Source organism: Asterias amurensis, chromosome 4, assembly GCF_032118995.1.
Source record: "Asterias amurensis chromosome 4, ASM3211899v1".
Classification (NCBI taxonomy): Eukaryota; Metazoa; Echinodermata; class Asteroidea; order Forcipulatida; family Asteriidae; genus Asterias; species Asterias amurensis.
In genome coordinates this window covers 2,491,468-2,512,887 of record NC_092651.1, presented here as the reverse complement: position 1 = coordinate 2,512,887, position 21,420 = coordinate 2,491,468, and positions in this window count along the sequence as shown.

Below are 21,420 nucleotides of genomic sequence, written 5' to 3'. Positions count from 1 at the left end.
TAATGTTAACAAGCTAGACAAGAGAGGCTGGGTACCACATCTGACAGTAGACTGTTCCCATGCCCATGGCCTTGCTGCGCCACTAGAGGGAGGTATAATGAGTTTGCCTGGATCTTCCATCCAGGGGCGCACCAAACTAAAACAAACAAGAGTTTTAGTAGTAACGTTTTGGGGTCATATTTACAACAATATATCCAAACCTGAAGACGTTCTGTGCTTCAACGTTTGAGGAGACTGGATACATTTTAGTTTAGACTTGAAAGTTTTCAAAAAATTGTGTCGGGGTAATTAGCAAAATAAAATATTGAAAACGGCTGACCCCAAAAAGTTTAAAGGAAATTTGAAGTTTATTTGTCGGAAAATAATGTTCGATAGGTTTCCTAAAAGCTGGGGCACTTTAAATATTGGTAGAATATTTTTGAATATCATTAAGCGTTGGTTGATATGAAAGTTTATTTTGAGTGGTGGTGAACCTCCAACCATTCATTAGGGGTGGGGGCGGTCACGTTTATCACCGATTTGAAGATGACCTTAGCTATCGAAACTAAATCGTAAATCAAGTAGTTGTCAGCAAGTTAAACAAGTTTAAATTTAATGGGCTATAGAATTAAATATCATTGTATGAAGTAGTTTTACAATTTGCTTTGTGTTTGGACTTTCAGATAAAGAGAAACAGGCTCCGTATACCAGAGGAGATTTCTCAAACAAAAAAGGTCTGACAAAAAGGAGACGAACTTTGTGAAACCAAGAAAAATAACTCTGCAAAGAGCTTGAAATTTGTATGTAGGGGTTAATATGGACTAGCAAACAAGAACACGTTAAGATAATGATTTCACTGGTTTGGATGAACATCGTTGTTTGATGTTATGAACAATGAACCAAGATAATAATTATGGTCGATATAATAGATCGTATTTGATCTTTTTTCGGGCGGGGATGAGGATAAACAATACGCTAGCATGCCAAAGTGCCTTTTGTAACTAGCCATGGTTTACATACACACCATTGTTAAAATTCAATTCTTTATCACTTGATGATATATACAATGAACCAAGCCATGCCATGTCAAAGGTCAACACATAGATTTACTTGTTGGAGTTTTGTGAATTAAATACAGGCTGCATATCAATGACAACATATAGAACCATCCATTGTAGAAGTCTCATTGTTGTATATGTAAGGGATTTGTACGATTCAAATGATTCACGACAGACCAGTGCAATGCTAAGTGTAAGCAACCTTTAACCATTATCCAAAATGTTTGTTACGGTCCATAAAGTGAGCATGGTCACTTGCAATTGTATAGATTGAGTACTGCATAGCCATGCCAATGTAGTATTATATAACAGAACAGACCAGACCAGACCAGTACTGTGCTAAGTTCAGGCAACCTTTAATCATATCAAAACAAAGTTGGTTACGGTCCCTATGTGGACACGGTCCCTCGCAGCAAGTGAAGGTGTCGAATACTGAACAAAAAGGGCTAGGCATAACCCCTTTCATAGGTTTGGATACATTTGTTTTAACGGCAGACAAAAAACATGACAGCAAAATATATTAAAAAGTAGTTCAAGCTTTTAAGAAGAAAAAAATATACATATATTAAAAAGTATTATTTTGTTCATGGAATTTAAAATTTAAAGGCAAGCTTAACTGTACAATTCAATATTTTTGTATGCAGTTAATTTTCAAAGTTTTTATCAATGGACACTGGTTTTTTCCTTTTTGTGTTATTAAATCCAAGCCTGCCAAAGTGCCTTTCTGTACTAGTTGCAGTGATCTACATATCTATGGGAAGCAAAGACTACCTAGACGGAACTGGCAACCGCACCATTGTTTAGAAACAAACCTTCGTCACTAGATTGCGTTCACAATGAACCAAGGCACATCAGATCCTAGGCAAACCCATAGGGTTACATGTTGCTGTACGGTTTCGGAATTCTATAGATTGAGTACTGTATCACCATGCCAACTAAAACCATCCTTTGTTAGCATTATATAACAAATTCAGACCAGTACAATGCTAAGTTCAGGCAACCTTTAATCATATCCAAATAAGTTTGTTACGGTCCCTATGTGGACACGGTCCCTCGCAGCAAATGAACGTGTCAAATACTGAACCAAAAGGGCCAAGCAATAACCCTTTCATATAGTTATTATTATATATAATAAAAAGTAGTTCAAGCTTTTATGAAAATAAAATTCATATATATATTAACATTTATTCTTTTGTTAATGGAATTTAAAATTTAAAGGCAAGCTGAACTGTACAATTCAATATTTTTGTATGCAATTAATTTTCAAAGTTTTTATCAATGGCCACTGGTTTCTTCCTGTATGTGTTATTATATCCAAGCCTGCCAAAGTGCCTTTCTGTACTATTTGCAGTGATCTACATATCTATGGGAAGCGAAGACTACCTAGACGGAACTGGCAACCACACCATTGTTAAGAAACAATACTTCGTCACTAGATTGCGTTCACAATGAACCAAGGCACATCAGATCCTAGGCAAACCCATTGGGTTAAATGTTGCTGTACGTTTTCGGAATTCTATAAATTTAGTACTGTATCACCATGCCAACTAAAACCATCCTTTGTTAGCATTATATAACAAATTCAGACCAGTACAATGCTAAGTTCAGGCAACTTTTAATCATATCCAAACAAAGTTTGTTACGGTCCCTATGTGAACACGGTCCCTCGCAGCAAATGAAAGTGTCAAATACTGAACCAAAAAGGGCCAGGCAATATCCCTGTCATATAGGTTTACGTACATTTTGTTATCGGATAAAACAAAAAAGTTATGTCCCAAGAGTTAAGTTCTTTCTTATTAAAGCTAACTGTACAGTTCAATATTTTTGTATGCAGTTAATTTTCAAATTTTTTATCAATGGACACTGGTTTCTTGCTGTTTGTGTTATTATATCCAAGCCTGCCAAAGTGCCTTTCTGTACTATTTGCAGTGATCTACATATCTATGGGAAGCAAAGACTAGCTAGAGGGAACTGGCAACCACACCATTGTTTAGAAACAATACTTCGTCACTAGATTGCGTTCACAATGAACCAAGGCACCTCAGATCCTAGGCAAACCTAGAGGGTTACATGTTGCTGTACGGTTTCGGAATTCTATAGATTGAGTACTGTATCACCATGCCAACTAAAACCATCCTTTGTTAGCATTATATAACAGACCAGACCAGTACAATGCTAAGTTCATCAGGCAACCTTTAATCATATCCAAAAAAGTTTGTTACGGTCCCTATGTGAACACGGTCCCTTGCAGCAAATGAAAGTGTCAAATACTGAACCAAAAAGGGCCAGGCAATATCCCTTTCATATAGGTTTGGGTACATATTTTATCGGAGAAAACAAAAAAGTTATGTCCAAGAGTTAAGTTCTTTCTTAATAAAGCAAACTGTACAATTCAATATTTTTGTATGCAGTTAATTTTCAAAGTTTTTATCAATGGACACTGGTTTCTTCCTTTTTGTGTTATTATATCCAAGCCTGCCAAAGTGCCTTTCTGTACTATTTGCAGTGATCTACATATCTATGGGAAGCAAAGACTACCTAGACGGAACTGTCAACCACACCATTGTTTAGAAACAATACTTCGTCACTAGATTGCGTTCACAATGAACCAAGGCATATCAGATCCTAGGCAAACCCATTGGGTTACATGTTTCTGTAAGATTTCAGAATTCTTTAGATTGAGTACTGCATACCCATGCCAACTAAAACCATCCTTTCTATATTATTACATAACAGACCAGACCAGTACAATTCCAAGTTATAGCCAGCTGTAACCATATCCAACAAAGTTTGTTACGGTCCCTATGTGGACACGGTCCCTCGATGCAATCTGCTTTAGAAAAAAGAAGGCACGCTTCTCTATAGGAATAATATTATTAGGCAATTTTTTAAAATGCTTTTTCAACAATTTTGAAAATGATTTATTTCCCTTTTCGGTGTAAATGAATGTCATATGTGATATTTATAGATGGAATGTGTTCTGTCGAGGTTAAGGGTCAAAACATCTTAGCCAGTCCAATAAGAAAGGACCAGCCAAAGTGCCTTTTCTGTACTGCAGTGGTTGACATAGCTACGGGAAGCAATGACGAGCTGGTAGAAGCACTTGGCAAACAGACAATAGTTAAAATACAATACTTTTACACTGGATGCTATTCACTATGAACCTATTGCATACCAAGCTAACCATAGGTTGCTGTACGATTTCAGACTTGTACAGATTGACTACTACATCAGAACAATGCCAACTGCAACCAACCTTTGTAGTGTTACATAATTTCCTTTGCCTAAAAGAATGAATGTAAGATTCATCGTTTGGTTCTAGGGTCTATACATAGCCGCTACTGTCCATAATTATTCACAGTCCCTAAACGCACATGGAAAAGGTGATTGCCACTGAGTACAAAAAACAAGTCATGTTGTTTTCTAAACCATTCAATTGACCAGAAAGCGTACTTAGAGCTTTCGAATTAGCTAATGTAAAACAAATCTTGTTTTACTTACCACTACAACAGCCAACATTTCAATCTTCCACTGAGCTGTAATCGAAGCACCTTCCATCATTCTTTGCCATCCCGTGTTCCTATATCTGCGTTCACAATAAAACATACGGATTGTTTAGTTAGAACTAAGGGACCAGAATAATTTCCCATCCAGCCTCGGTTCGGTTACATTGGGTTTCATAGTAGAGAAACAAATAGTGGCACTAGTTTCTAACTATTCGATTGGTATGTTTTTAAAGTACTACCAGCGGTAAACTTGCAATAATTAGCTTCAAAATACAATTACATGATACTCTGTAAATGAGTGATTTAGTTTTAATAATTATTTGTTGTACTGCAACGTCGTAAAAGAGAAAGCCAATAAAGGTTTTCTCTGTAGGGAACATAACACTTCAAAAGAATATTAAAATGGTAGGCCTACCACATGAGTTTACATCTTGGTAAAACGAATAAGATACGAAGACGCCCAGTATTACTTTGCTAATGAGCACAATATTGTTTACTTTAATTTAATTTTGTTTTCTTCTAAGGCGTGAACAATAAGTTTGTCAAATACAAGTTAAATCCTTCAGAGGAACACACACACATACCGTTGGCATATATTCCATTTCACATTACAAAACATTTCCCACTTTTTCATTTACTTCTGATAACCAACAATCTTTGCACTCGTTATGCGAACCTTCATACCGAGGCTGAGAGGAAAATACAATGGAGGTCAAGCAAAGGATTTCCCTTGGAATGAGATTTAATTTAAAAGTCCGGATCAAATTGGACCTCATGGGACTCCATCAACTTCTTGAACAAAAAGCACCGACAAGAACAATGGATAATGACCTAGCCCGGTGAGGGCGCTATGTCAGTTTAACGGTGACAAAAAAGTACGACTATCTAGTCGAGACATCTAATTATTCGATTTTCTGCCCCGAGAATCTCAAAAGGCGACAGTATTTCCTTGACCGGGAGTAAAGGGCCTGGAAGGTCGGTATGTCTGGTGGGAAACTTAGCCGCTTCAAGATGATACGTACTTCTTGAAAGGACTTCTTGGAATTAAACAATTACAAGAATGAACTTATACATTTAAGATTGTAAGCAAGAGTTTTTTATTCATGGAGTAAGCTTAGCGATGGCAATAAAATACATGGTCTAATTCCACGATTCCGCTTACTGTGGAGGGACGTAAATTCAAGTATTATGTGTATGTATGTCAACGCCTTGTTTAGGGTTTGCCGGCTGCAGTCTAGCATGCCTGTTTCCCCTACCCTTCTTAAATGCTTAAAATTAATATTATACGCTGATGAGAAGGTTTTGTTGACAAAATGAATTGTTTTGGACAGTGTTTTCATCTTAAACAGAATAATAGCGCTGTACAACAAACTTTAGCGGTTAAACTGGGTGACTTTATTCGAACTTTGGAGGACATTGTCAGGAACTTAGTTTTTTTCCTTAATAAGAAAATGCTTTAATCATTTCGTGATAAAGGCCAACAATTGTGTAATTTTTGGTGCTCATAGTCTTGGAATTGGCTGGTCATGTTGAAAAAGAAGTAGTTGTTAGCGTGGAAATACTCATAAATGGGGATCGGGCCAGTGGGCACGTTTGACACTGCAATGGTTTGTTTAATGCTCGGCCCGTCGTTGCAACTAGCATCTTCTCCAGGGTATACTTGGTTTAATTTACTGACAATTATTTGTGTGAAGCTTGTTTGGACTGGCAACAGTGCACAACAGAAACTGTGAGCAATTAAATAATATAGAATTCCAGATTTTCAATTCAACATCACATTGGTCATTGTAGGACTCCTACAACTCTATGACTCCATACGACTGAAAAGAACAATTGAAAAATCGATGATCACAGAGCAAAGTGAGGGCGCTATGCCAACTTAACGGTCTCATTTTTACTTCGCTATACAGGGGACATAGACATATTCAGTCCTTACATGTTGTAATATTGTCATCCACTTGGTTTAAGTTTTGCCGGCTACAGTCTAGAATGCTAGATTCCCCCTGTGATTAAAGTGCTAAACTATTAATTAACAAGAGATGATGAGAAGGTTTTGACAACATTTGTTTTGGAAAGCGTTTTAGCCCGTTGAAACTTGCGACCAAAAAGAAGGGGGGGGGGGGTAACGTTGTTTGGATTTTGGTGGTCACAGTCAAGTAGTTTTTTTCAAGTAGTTTTTGTTTTTTTGCTGTTTGATATTTCCAGTATTCTACTTCAAAAGAGGTTTCTTTTGAGAGTATGGCTAGACTTAACGTAAATTACTGAGGTTTGAGCGAGCTCAAGCGCCGGGTTTGTTGCGTTGTGTATGGCGTGCAGTCGGGTTGTGGTAAGGGAGATCGCGGAGTTGTCTGACAGCTTCCCCTTCTAACAAAATAATTTGAGGGTGTAAATACAGGGATTTTTACCTTTTTCTGGAAATGTTTATTGAAAATATTGGCAACAAAACCATTACAATGAGGAATATAAAACCTTACTTTTCGTGCATCAACACAAGACATCGAGTGAACATTGGTCAAACTGTGTTTACTCACTACTCTCATGTCAAAAACTCCGCAATATTCTTCCTTTCCAAAATTATAGTTCTAATTTTGTGTATAACACGACTAAGTCAATAGTTAGTTTTGTGCTCGGTCCGTCGTTGCAACTCAATGTAACCGCGTGTGCTAAACTGTGAATAACTTAATAAAATAGAATTCCAGAATTCAACATCACATTGATCATTGTAGGACTCCTACAACTCTATGACTTCATACGACTGCAAAGAACAATACATAAATCGAGGAAAACAGAGCAAAGTGAGGGCGCTATGCCAACTTAACGGTCTCATTTTTACTTCACTATACGGGGTATCTAGCGGGGACATAGACAGATTCAGTCCTTACATGTTGTAATGTTATGAACTCCTTGGTTTAAGATTTTGCTGACTACAGTCTAGGATGCTAGATTCCCGATTCCCCCTGTAATTAAAGTGCGAAAAATGAGCATAAAAATGAGCATAAGCTGATGAGAAGGTTTAAAAACATTTGTTTTGGACAGCGTTTTAGCCTGTTCAAACTTGCAACCGAAAAAGGGGGAGGGGTAACGTTGTTTGGATTTTGGTGGTCACAGTCACCTAGTTTTTATAATTTTTTATGTGACAATGATTTAAATGAGTATGGCTAGACTTAACGTAAACTACTGAGGTTTGAGCGAGCTCAAGCGCCGTTTTTGCGTTGTGTACGGCGTGAAGTGGGGTTGTGATAAGGGAGATCGCGAAGTTGTTTGACAGCTTCCCCTTCTAATAAAATAATTTCAGGGTGTAAATAAAGTGATTTTCAGCTTCTCCGGGAGATTTTTATTGTTAATATTGGCAGCAAAGTCATTACAATGAGGGCAATGTAAAAGCACACTTTCCGTGAACAAACACATGACATCCATAGATGCCAAGTCCAGAGGCCAGCTATGCGTGACATTTTTTAAAGCTCAACCCCCCCCCCCCGAAAAAATTTGCCAGTTGTAGAAGGCCTTTCGGAATCGCCGCCCAACTGTCTTTTTTTTTTTATATAAAAAAATCAGAAATTTAATTGTGGACAAAAGAGTGTGCCAAAATGCATCAAAAACCTCTTCACAGTAATTAAAACTAACATGAAGTACACAGAATATGTCGATGGTTAATGACTACACAACCATACACAAGTCAATTGGAAACTACACAACCATACACATGTCAATGGGAAACTACACAACCATACACAAGTCATTGGGAAACTACACAACCATACACAAGTCATTGGGAAACTACACAACCATACACATGTCAATGGGAAACTACACAACCATACACAAGTCAATGGGAAACTACAAAACCATACACAAGTCAATGGGAAACTACACAACCATACACAAGTCAATGGGACACTTCACAACCATACACAAGTCAATGGGAATTGACACAACTATACACCAGTCAATGGGAAACTATACAACCATACACAAGTCAATGGGAATTGACACAACTATACACCAGTCAATGGGAAACTAAACAGCCATACACAAGTCAATGGGAAACTACACAACCATACACAAGTCAATGGGAAACTACACAACCATACACAAGTCAATGGGAATATACACAACCATACACATTTCCTAGAGATGCCAAGTCCAGAGGCCAGCTATGCGAAAAAATATTCAAAGCTCAACCCCCCCCCCCCCCAATAATGTGTGTGAAGCCTTTTTGGACTGGTAACAGCGCACAATAGAAACTGTGATTAATTAAATAAGATATGATTTCAAAGCAACATCACATTTGGGTCATTGTAGGACTTCCTACAACTCTATGCCTCCCTACGACTGAAAAGAACAATACATAAATCGAGGATCACAGAGCAAAGTGAGGGCGCTATGCCAACTTAACGGTCTCATTTTCACTTCGCTATACGGGGTATCTAGCGGGGACATAGATTCAGTCCTTACATGTTGTACTGTTGTTAACCACTTGGTTTAAGTTTTTGCCGGCTACAGTCTAGCATGCTAGATTCCCCCTGGAATAAAAGTGCTACAACTAACTTGAGCTGATGAGAAGGTTAATTTTGACAACATAAATTTTTGTTTGGGACAGCGTTATTAGCTCGAAGAATCGCGGTTAAAAGTGGTTTGGGGGGGGGGGACGTATAGGATTTTGGTGGTCATATTCAAGTAGTTTCTGCTTGTTACGGCAATGCCAAAATAATTATTCATTGATGAGTAAATCTGTTGGAAATATTATTATGAACAAATAAAATATATGATTTGAGGCATTGCATGGTGATGATGAGGTATCAATTTGGTTTGCTGTAACATCATGTGTGTATCTACATGCCAGATGGAGTTTGTTCTTTAGAGAACTGCCTTGCTATTATTTTACTAACGCAGAGTAGATTTATCGGATTTTCGGGAGACTTCTAAGTTCGGAAAATAACTGTTCTGATTTTTTAAATACTACCTGGGCGGAAAGTATAGAAAACGGAATGTGAGTATTATGCTCATAAAATATGAGCATGAAAACGTACGTGGTATAAAGAGAAGTAAAGCAGCTTTGATAGTATATCTTTTTGAGAAAGTACGAAGTACTGCAGTTATGGAAACAGATATTATTACTTATTCTCCCCATGAGTTTGTTTTCAAACGCTTGTCGGATTGTGTATTCCTCAAGGGATTATTCTTTCTGCGTGGACATTACTAGCACCAGAGTTTCAAGGATAACTCAAAAGCGAAAACACAAGTCGAAATAAAATGTTCACAGATGTTAAGGTTGCATCGGGGTAAATAATGATTTAGCACTGTATAATCAGTACTTACCCAAGTTTTGTGAAAAAAAAATCAAACGACCCCGGTGGGATTCGAACCCACGACATCAGCTATCCTAGGGCAGTGTCTTACCAACTAGACCACCGAGACTGCTCGAAAGATGAGGCAGTTCGAATCCTATATTTTAGCAGCGGGCATTACAAACAATTTAATAGATGTTAAATTTGCATCGGGGGATAAAGAATAATAATTTTGATTTTTACCCTTCCAAATTGATGTGTGTTACCACTGTATACTCAGTACTTACTGTTTTATACTTTATTATGATTCAAACTGTCCAAAACACCAGAGGATTACAAGGCCTTTAAACATCTATTTGTTATATTACTTGAGGTGGTAAGCGCCTAATTGATTTGTTTGACACCAAACATATCAAACAAATATTACAAATAAATTGTCGCGACGAGATATATTATTATTTCATTTGTTTTAACATCTTCCCCGTCAATTATTTTTATGTTTGGGAGAGTGCCTCTCTTTGCCGTCGATGTTTCTGATTAAATAAAACATACAACTTGGAATAATAAAAAAAAAACACTATCAAAATAAAAAACAAAAAGTTACTCTGCGATTTGTCAGGTATTCAGGAGCCGCGATTCGGGTTATTCCCCCATTGCAATGTATGGTCCGCGCAACACATACACCACTAACAGAGGCCCCTTACCGGCTTCCATATAGCACCCTTCTGGTATGACAACCGACTTCACAGTATATCCTTCCCTATCTCTCAACCCTAGCAGTCCTTGCCCCCCTCGCTCAGGGTAAACAAAGCGGCTCCCAAACCATACTGGTGTCTTTCCCAGTAATTAATGCCTTGTTTCGTAATATTGCGAGGGGCCGGGATCGAACTCGGGACCAGTGGCTCATACCAATCCGGAGTTCAGAGACAGTACCAGCGCCTAACGAATCGCCCTAGCACGTTGGTGCTTGCCAGATCCGATTTTAATTCTTATAAGGCAAAATAAATCCACGTGCATTGTGGGACGGTCCTTTGATCGCTTGGACGTGAACAACAGACCATAACAGACTTAAATTATTCTCTGATAGAAGCACTACCGCACTAGCTCAGTGAGTTAAGGTGCAGTAGATGACATACTTCAGACGTCATGTCCGAGTTCGAATGCCGGACTCGACACAAAAGATCAGATTTTCATTTTAAATTACAGTAATTTTTTTTTTACTTGAAATAAGTCAACCAATTAACAACCAAAATAGCCATACTGGAGCAGAAAAAATACTTCAAAATGGACAAGAGTTTTTAAAAGATTTCAAGGTTTAGTACTAATTTATTGAACTGAAGTAGGCCTATTTATTTTTGAAGTAATTTTTTCAAGAATTGTTTAGTTTATCCATGGTCTTATTTCTTGCAAACTAAATATTAATTTATTAACAGCAAATAAAATGTCTGTCCACGCACTTATGTCTACACAAAAATGACTTTCAGTTTTCGCTTTAGGATTTGATTCTCTAATATCATGTCTTTTGAGGCAAGTTTCAAACATTAATACAAAACGTTAACCACCAGCACCCGTGGCGCAAGGGGGTGAGGGCGGTACCAGAACCCTAGCCCCACCCACCCAAAAGAGATCATAAAACACCTAAAAATGAATGGTTCAATACTTAGCCCCACCCCGTGAGTTATGTTTTTGCCCCTGCTTGCACCTTCCGATTGGAAATGTTTGGTTACGTCAGTGACCACCACTAAGCTAAAAAGTTACCTCCTGTTCCTTAGCATGCTTAGCGAGAAAACTAACCTAAGGACAAAACTGCTTTACTCTAAACAAGACCAGCATCTGACGTTATGTACTTGTTGTTTTTAGCGCTACCAAGATACACACTTGATAGATAAACACTCTAGGGTCATTTTGAAAAGCTCGGCTTTCTTTCGGTAAGTTTGAAAACGTGCACATTCGGTACAGGTTTCCAATTAGATACGAGGGGCTACAGTTCCCAAGCCTTGGTTACGGAAAGGACATACACAAGAAAAACAGAGGGCGCCCTTAATTGTTGCTGTTAACCGAGCGCGCGCACATGTCTACAAATTGAATTTGATTCACGTACCTGATGTACTCCAATTGCTCTCTTCCACTTGACCTTCCTTGCCTCACACTGAGATATAAACATCTGGTTTTATGTTCACATTTCTCCTCCTCCCAGTTGAACACTTCTTCAGCTCGGAAAGCCATGCATTCTGTACGAAAATTAACAGACATGATGCAGGCACGTTGTGTTTACAATGTGGCCATAGAACGCTGGGTCTGGTTCCCTACGCATGTGTAATGGGAAAGGGTCTAAATGAAAATGAAGGGGCCAAACTATGTAGGAATCTACGGTAATACTTTATTTTGACGAATTTTGAAACCCATTTCCCAAGTTGATGATTAGAAAGTTTCATTTAAATAGCATACAATGTATACATCAAATCGTGCTAGTATACAAGTGATATTTTTTCAGATTTGACTTAGTCCTTGTTTGAATAAAAACACAAAAAGGCTTACTTAGTTGTGTATTCAAGTAATCAATAACGTACAGTTACATCTATAGTCAAGTTGTAGTGAAGCTTTATATTGAGTGGTCTTGGAACAATCGAAATATTGAAAGGTTTTTTAAAATTCAACTGAAACTTTTTGCTTCCTCTGTGCATGCTCAACGATTTTTTTCTCTTGCATTTTTTCCCTGGCGGTGTTTCCACTCCTCCCCATTGACCGAAACAAAAGCGAGAATGAAACGTCAAAACCCAGAACCAGTCAAAAACACCAACAATCTCAACAACCAAACAATAGAGTAGTAAAAAAAAACTAAGTATAATGAAATTTTACATAAAAGAAGATCAACAATAAAGATCAACAAAAACGGAACAACAAAAAACGACTTGGTTTGCCACTACTGGTCAACAGAAAATAACAACGAGGGGAAAACAAAAACAACTTTGTGTCATTCTCATTTATTTGTAACTCAATCATTTCGGCACAGCAATAAGTTATCGCTACTTCAAACAAGCTGGTAAAGAAACCCAACAGGGTTAAATAAAAGAAAACTGTTGAATAAATGTACTTTGTATAAACTAAGACCAACCTGAGAATGTTTATACAGACATCTTGACATTATTGACTTTGCTGCAACAGTCGGGTCCCCGACGCCCACAGTAACAATGACAGCTCTTATGCTGATTTCATTAAGTCTGGTTTGTCTTGTTATTGGTTACTCTGGTTTGAATTAAAGACAAATAAAATGGTTGTGTCATGATGAATTGCTTATTGATTTGACCTTTACCCCAAAGCTAGTGGTAGTTACCAGTAACAGCGACATTAAAACTACAGTATAATTAATTCAAAAGTGAGCAATGCACAACAAAATTAGTATTGCTTAGCAAAAAAAGGTCACCAGCCAAAATTACATTAGGTTTAAACAGACTGTTGCCCCACTCAATTTATGCTTAGCAAAACAATTTGTTAAGCAGTTTTTTTTATGCTTAAAGGCGGTGGACACTATTGGTAATTACTCAAAATAATTATCAGCATAAAACCTCACTTGGTAACGAGTAATGGGCAGAGGTTGATAGTATAAAACATTGTGAGAAACGGCTCCCTCTGAAGTAACATAGTTTTTGAGAAAGAAGTAATTTTCCACAAAGTTGATTTCGAGACCTCAGGTTTAGATTGAGGTCTCGAAATCAAGCATCTGAAAGCACACAACTTCGTGTGACAAGGGTGTTTTTTCTTTCATTATTATCTTGCAACTTCGACGACTGATTAAACTCAAATTTTCACAGGTTTGTTGTTTTATGCAATATGCATATGTTGAGATACACCAAGTGAGAAAACTGGTCTTTGACAATTACCAACAGTGTCCAGTGTCTTTAACAGCTTTATGAAGTTTGGCCCTGATGGTAACATTAACACCAGTGATTAACACCAGTGTTGTGTCCTTTGTTGTCTAATATGAAACTTATTGGTAAGCATTCCTAAACCACAGCCCTAACTATAATCCTTTCAACTTACAGTTTCGAACTGTATAAAGCTGCTAAGCAAAACACGATTTGGGCACAAGTTACAGCAACAAAACTTTAGGAATTTTGGCTGGTAACCAGTTTCTGTTAAGCAAGCTTTTTTGTGCTAAGCAACTTTGTATGCTTACAGGCTTTATGCAATGGGATCAATATCCATCTTTTTTAGGTTAAGAACAAGTCAGAGCTCAAGTCAGACACCACTGAGGGTCAGAAATGGCCCTTTTTAGAACAAGAGCTACACAAACAATGGTTAACTAGTGTGTAAACAAATCAACACTTAATTACTTTAGATCCCCCAACTGTCCCTTCTTAATTTAAACCTGCCTTTCCATACATACATACATGTATTAACATACATCAAGTCTTCAAGTTTTCAAGAAATATCGAAAAGGGATGGCACATCATTGGTTATTGGTATAATTGATGTTTTAAACCTTATAATAATTCAATTTTCGTTTTTTTAATATAATATATTTTAACCCATAAAAACCGATGTGTGTTAGCACTAGGCCTGGGCGAATTATTCGAATATCCGGTTAATGGCGAATAGGTTTTCCTATCCGTAACCGCGAATGCCTTTTTTTTCTTAACCGGATATCCGCATAGGGCGCGAATACCTATTTACAAACCGGATATTTCTGTAATTACAACCGAGTAACCGGATATTCTTTAATATCCGAATATCCGCGGACGTCGGGCGACAACTGACATGAATGTTTTCTCTGAATCCTTATGAAACGTCCTTTAAAATAGCATAAAACAGCATATATTAAGTATTTAACTATGCTCACCTCCGTGAAGATTTAAAACAATGACATTTCTGACGTAATTTGTTCAAAGATTACAAAAGTTTTCCTTCACGTAGAGTCAATCACGATCAAAAGAAAAAGCAAATCGCCATCTTTAAATTAGATCCGGTCATTTTTATGAATGAACCGAGTTTTTTATTTTTTATTTTTTATTTTTTATTAAATAGCGCCCTCTAGCGGCGAAAAAATTATTTGAATATCCGGTTAATTTCGGATAGTTGGCCAGCGGTATCCGAATAACAAAATTTTACTATTCGCCCAGCACTAGTTAGCACTGTATACTCAGTGCCTACGGGAGCTTGGTGAAAAAAAAAATCAGAGGCAAGACACTTGTAAGACACTGCTTAAGAATTGAAAAGGTCGTGGGATCGATTCCTACGCAAGTAATATGCCTGTGATTTTCTTCTTACAGAGCTTGGGTAAGCAAAGGGCCAACACAAATCAGTGTTTATGGGTAAACAACAAAATAGTATCCTTTTATCCGAGTTTCCCTCTATGAAATCATACTCGCTGTATAAATATATAGGATTCAACCTGCCTCTAGCTACCCGGCTATCTCAGTGGTCTTATCTCAGTGGTCTAGTTGGTAAGACACTGCTTTAGATTTGAAAAGGTTCTGGGTTCTAATCCCAACCAAGTAATATGCCTGTGATTTTTTTCACAGAACTCAGGAAAGCATATACAATGCCAACACAGGTCGGTGTACATGTATATGGGTGAATTTAAACAAAAATTATGTTATAGTATGTTAAGAATTCTCAAAATATAGGCCTAAATCAGTCAACACCAAGACTAGGGTTAAATGTTAGATGGGTATAAAGGGGTGCACAATGCCCTGGTTTGGGAATGGAACATAAGATCAGCAAATTTGCTAGTTAAGCATATCTATGCATATTACAGCATCATGATACAGACCTGTATGATTTGTTTTGGAAAGGGCAAGGGCACTAAGGCATTTTCTCCTTGGTAAAGGGCACCCTACAAGGAAATTTGTACTGGAGCATTTCAAGGGCACCAAGACAATGACCAGGGGCATGGAGGCAATCGCCTTTGTTGTCTCCCTGAAGTAGCAGGCCTGATGCTATCAATGCAAAACGAACTTGATCATCAGCTGTCTTAAATTTACATCTATTTGTCAATAAATTTTATTCTAATAACCAATCACTGCTTTTATAATATCATTTTGTCCTTTATAAATTCAACTGTGGATCGATGGGTGTTTGAATTTGAACAATCTACAAATTTTCTCTTAGACCCAATTCCCCCGATTGTGCCTTTTTGTAGTCAATGTTTCTGTTTGTTACACAATGCACTGTGCACTTTAGGAAATGAGGCCTTTACAGTCTTACCATAACTTGTATGTGCAATTTGATTCCCAAAAGCAAGGGTGAGTGCTGCAGACAGTAGCTGCATGTGACACTTGTACATGGGATCAACACTCAAAACTTAATACTCAACACTCAATACTCATTATTAAATACTCACTGCTTCACTGCTACTGTAATATCAGATGTGTCTGCATCATCAACTTTGGTTGAGATAGTTAGGATCCTGTTACTGCAGTGGCCTTCTCAGCTACAGTAGTTTTCTGAGCGATGGCTGTGAAGTACTTTGGGGGTCCATAGTACGCCTTCACTGTTACTGTAATATCAGAGATGTATGCATCATTGACCTCAGATGAGATTGTTGAGATTTCAAATCCAATTCCAGCAGCACAAACTCAGTTATTGGTTGATGCATGAACAGCTTCATCCAGATTCCAGTTAGAGACTCACACCCTGGTGCTCTCCTCTCACTTAAACTCCAGCAATAATCTCAGCCATCTCGTTGGACTTCTGGCCGGAGTTGCAACCAATGAGTACCCCTGGCACCACAGTCCAAAGCCTGCTTGGTTCCCTGACGACCATACTTAGTATGGTGATTTATCTCATTCTTGATACTACCAGTTTCTCTGTCAACCTGTGAAGTTAAAGAAGCATTTATATTAATATTAATATTAAAGTCTTATATAGCGCACGTATCTACCAACAAGGAATTCAAGGCACTTGTGATATACATTTTAAAAGAAAGATAGGTTTTGAAGTTATGAATTCTGAGACCCAATTATGTAGCACATTATAAGGGTTTACAAGGTGCTACACGGCATACAGCAGCCACAGCCATGAACACCGGAGTGAACCCCGTCTCTTTTTAACAAGTGCATCGAGTTCTTTTGCGTGACATTAAACAACACACTTAACCAACGGCATGACGTCCCATCTGAAGGATGAAGCAAGTGACTTGCTTCAGGACACTAGTGTTACGACAGGGACTCGAACCCACACTCTGTTGATCAGAAACAACAGAGTTTGAATTCGGTGCTCTTAACCCTTCGGCCACGACACTTCCATCGACTAAAACTAGCTCAAAAAAAAAGTGTTTTAAAATTCTAAAGATTCAACTTCTGAACAGAACAAAAATTAAAAGTTCACAGATTTACAAATAACTTTACAGAAGGGTTTACAGAAGGTAATGGTGAAAGACTTCCATTGAAATATTTTTACATAAAATGCTTTACTTGTTGAGAAAACAATACAACAGTTATCAATTCTTCATATTGAGGATAACTGATTTCTTTTAAACTCATGTCATAAAACAGCGAAACGTGCGGAAACAAGAACGGGTTTTCCCGGTATTTTCTCCCGACTCCGATGACCGAGTGAGCCTAAATTTTCACAGGTTTGTTATTTTATATATAAGTTGTGATACAGGAAGTGTGGGCCATTGGACAGTACTGTTTACTGATGTAAAGAAAAGGCGATAGTTTTAATTTAACAGTTTTGTGTATTCATTCCTGTTGTGATAAGAAAACAAGTATGACATTAAAGGCAGTGGACACTATTGGTTATTACGCCAAATAGGTATTGGCATAAAACTTACTTGGTAACGAGTAATAGGGAGAGGTTGGTAGTATAAAACTTTGTGAGAAATGGCTCCCTCTGAAGTAACATAGTTTTTGAGAAATAAGTAACTTTCCATGAGTTTGATTTCGAGACATCACATTTAGAATTTGAGGTCTCGAAATCAAGCATCTGAAAGCACACAAACTCGTGTGACAAAAGTGTTTTTTCTTCCATTTTTATCTCGCCACTTCAGCAACCGTTTGAGCTCTAATTTTCACAAGGTTGTTATTGTATGCATATGTTGAGATACACCGAGTGAGAAGGCTAGTCTTTAAACAATTACCAATAGTGTCCACTGCCTTTAAGTAAGATTTGAAACTTTGCATGGTGGAAACACAATTATAGTAAAGGTTTGAGGCAACACCATGTAATGATAATATCTAAATGAGCATACTGATCAAATCTTATATAGTGCACGTATCTACCAAACAAGGTACTCAAGGCGCTGAGTATACACAAACTTTCAGAAAGATAGGTTATTGCAGTGATGAATTTTGAGACCCAATTAGTTAGCACCGTATAAGGGTTTACAAGGTGCTACGGCGCATTAAGCAGCCACAGCCAGGAACACCGGGGCGAACCCCTTCTCTTTTCGATAAGTGCACTGGGTTCTTTTACATGCGTTACACAACACATGGGACCAACAGCTTTACATCCCATCCGAAGGACGAAACAGTGGTCAAGTGTCTTGCTAAAGGACACAAGTGTCACGGCTGGGGATTCGAACCCACACTCTGCTGATTAGAAACACCAGAGTTTGGATTCGGTGATCTTAACCGCTCGGCCACGACACTTCCACAGGTTCCTTTCAGAACCACCCACACTCATTTACAGGTTACATGGTGTTACCGCAAACCGTTGCTATATAAGTATGACATTGCAACTCTCACAAGTTCATACCTCATTATATGACCTTAACTCCATGATGTAATAAATACATGTACATAGTTATTGTGTATTCTTTTCTACAGAAATGAACTTTGTTTTCCACAAAATTAGCAATAATTGTGGATGTATTTACCTCATCAATGTGCGATGCAGCTTCGTCTCCACACCACCAAATCGTTATATACTTCATCATCAGTCCGGTAGTTCACATCCTTCTTCTCACTGATGGTATGATGCATTGACATTAACTGTTGGGTGTCTAGAAGTTTGGGAATGAGGTTATAGACTAGTAGACTAGAATGATAAGTTGGTTCAATATAGTTTGACAACAAGAATAATAACTAAGACAGGGACAGATTGTGATACAAGCTTGAACAGTCAGGAACAAAAAAGGTCCACATAATGTACAGCATTGAAAAACTACCAGGACTTTCAACACAGTAACTTTTACAATGTTTAAGGATAAATGAAGAACAAAGCACACACAAAGATAAAACTCAAATCCACCTTTATTTTAGATGTTTTGTGGTGCAACCATAGGCCAACTTGAGGGGGGAAACTTGATAAAAGTTGGGGGGCACCCCCAGGAATGATGCCCATGAGCTTCATGATAAAGGTGGTCAAAAACATGTGCGGGACATTTGATATTATGTCCCCTACCACTGTCCCCCCTCCCACTTTGATTGATTTTTATGCAGTACTGATACATGTAGGCCTAAGGGTTTATAAGATTCTGTGGTGCACTCAGCAGACACTGCTAGAAACACCGGGGCAAACCCCTTCTCATATAGCTTTAAGTGTAACTGCCTTCGATTTCATCAAACTCTTTCTAACTTATGATTAGACATAGGCTTTCAGACCTTTTAAGTTCCGTAACCATAGATGTTGAACCATCATAATTTGGTAGGAGTTTCATATTTGTCAGCTGCTGGGCTCTTCTTACATTAGTTAGCACAGGACCTGACCCTTTGTTGCTAGGGGTGAGGCATTGTACTGAAGTGCTCAATACACATTGGTGTAAGGTAAAATCAGTGTTAATCCCTATAAAAGATGCAATTGTGGCACCCGCTGCTAACACCTACAATTCAAACTGCCTCTAGCCATCGGGCAAGACATCTGAATTATCAATGCAAAGGTCCCTTTATTAAAATAAATATTTAGCGTTATCCACAGTTAACCAACTTGATTCAAACTTGCTTCTTGTCACTGGGTGAGCTCATTGGCCTAGCAGTTAAGATCTACTCTAGAATGAGGAAGGTGGACTACTATCTCAACTGCTTCAGTATTTTAATACGATTCAAACTTGCTCCTTGTCACTGGGTGAGCTCATTGGCCTGGCAGTTAAGATGTACTCTAGAATGAGGAAGGTGGACTACTATCTCAACTGCTTCAGTAGTTCAATATGATTCAAACTTGCTCCTTGTCACCGGGTGAGCTGATTGGCCTAGTAGTTAATATCTAGCAGTTAAGATCTATGCTTAAAAAATATTTGTAAGCAATACTCTAAGCAGCAGAATGTTATTTGACAGTGGATTTGTCTGCACTCCTATTTCTTGACTCTAAGACACACCACATGGTTCCTCTCATACCTGATTACTTTGGTTTAGTTCATGCTCCAGCAGTGACATCATCTGCTTCAGCTTTAGACTCTCACACTCCTCATCCTCAAGACACTGAACTAGACTTGAGTTCTCCTGTAAAGAACAAAGATGAGAAAGAGGGTAGATGATAAGAAAGTGAAATCCAGTAGAATTCCAACCAATGATGATCCTTACACAATGTTAAGAATCTCACTCATGAGGACCATCTTCTGTCTGAGGTTCATTTTTCTCTCCACAGGACTCTGAAAGCAGTGAGTATACAGCGCTTATCACACATCAATGAGAGGGTCAAACTACAATAAGATTATTCATTATCCCAGCCAGGCTATCACGGGCAGCGCTGTATTGATACTTCTCATCACTAAACCCTAGGAAGGGATGAGCTGCAAAACATCAATGAATGGCTACATTTGAATTGGTTTGTAGGGTAGTTTCGGTTCAATAAGCTCAAATTTCAATCTTGATTTTATCTTGATCTGAAGATTGGTTTTCGCACTACGGCACACTTTTCCTCATTGTTGTTTATTACCTGATTTGTTTTACTTCAGAAAAGATGTGAGCTTCTTCAAGAATTATAAAGTAACTTCAATAATTCCTAAACATTTTTAAATTCAGGAAATATCTCTAAGCTCAGAGCAGTTTGTACAAGACAATCAAAGTGTATGCGGGAGAAAAAAAAATGGAATAAATCTTCATTAGACAGAAATAATAATAGAGTAAGAATCATCTCCAGATTTATTGACAATGTCAAAAGTTGGGAATATACTTTGCTTTAGAGATAGAGTAGCATTAATCCAAACAACTTTTCATGAGCAATAATCCACTGCAACGTCTTAATATACAGATCAAACTCACTCAAACGAACTCAAACTAAACTACTTTTTGTATGCACTATCATCAGCGTTAACCAGTCTTGATTATCAAGTAAAATGTACTCCCAATATGGGTCAAACAGCAAACTCATACAGTAAGTCTTTAAATCACTTTTGATCATAAAATATACCTGTCTCTTAAAGGGAAGGTACACGTTTGGTGATTACTCAAAACAAATATTAACTTAAAAACTGACTTGGTAACGTGCATTGGAGAGCAGTTGATAGTATAAAACATTGTGGGAAACGACTCCCTCTGAAGTAACGTAGTTTTTGAGAAAGAGGTATTTTCTCACTTAAATAATAAAAGACTTCTAGCGAGAAGTCTTTTATTCCTGTCTGAAATCACACAAATTCTTCTAACAAGGGTGTTTTTTGTTTCATAATTTTCTCACAACTTTGATGACCGATTGAGCCCAAATTTTCAC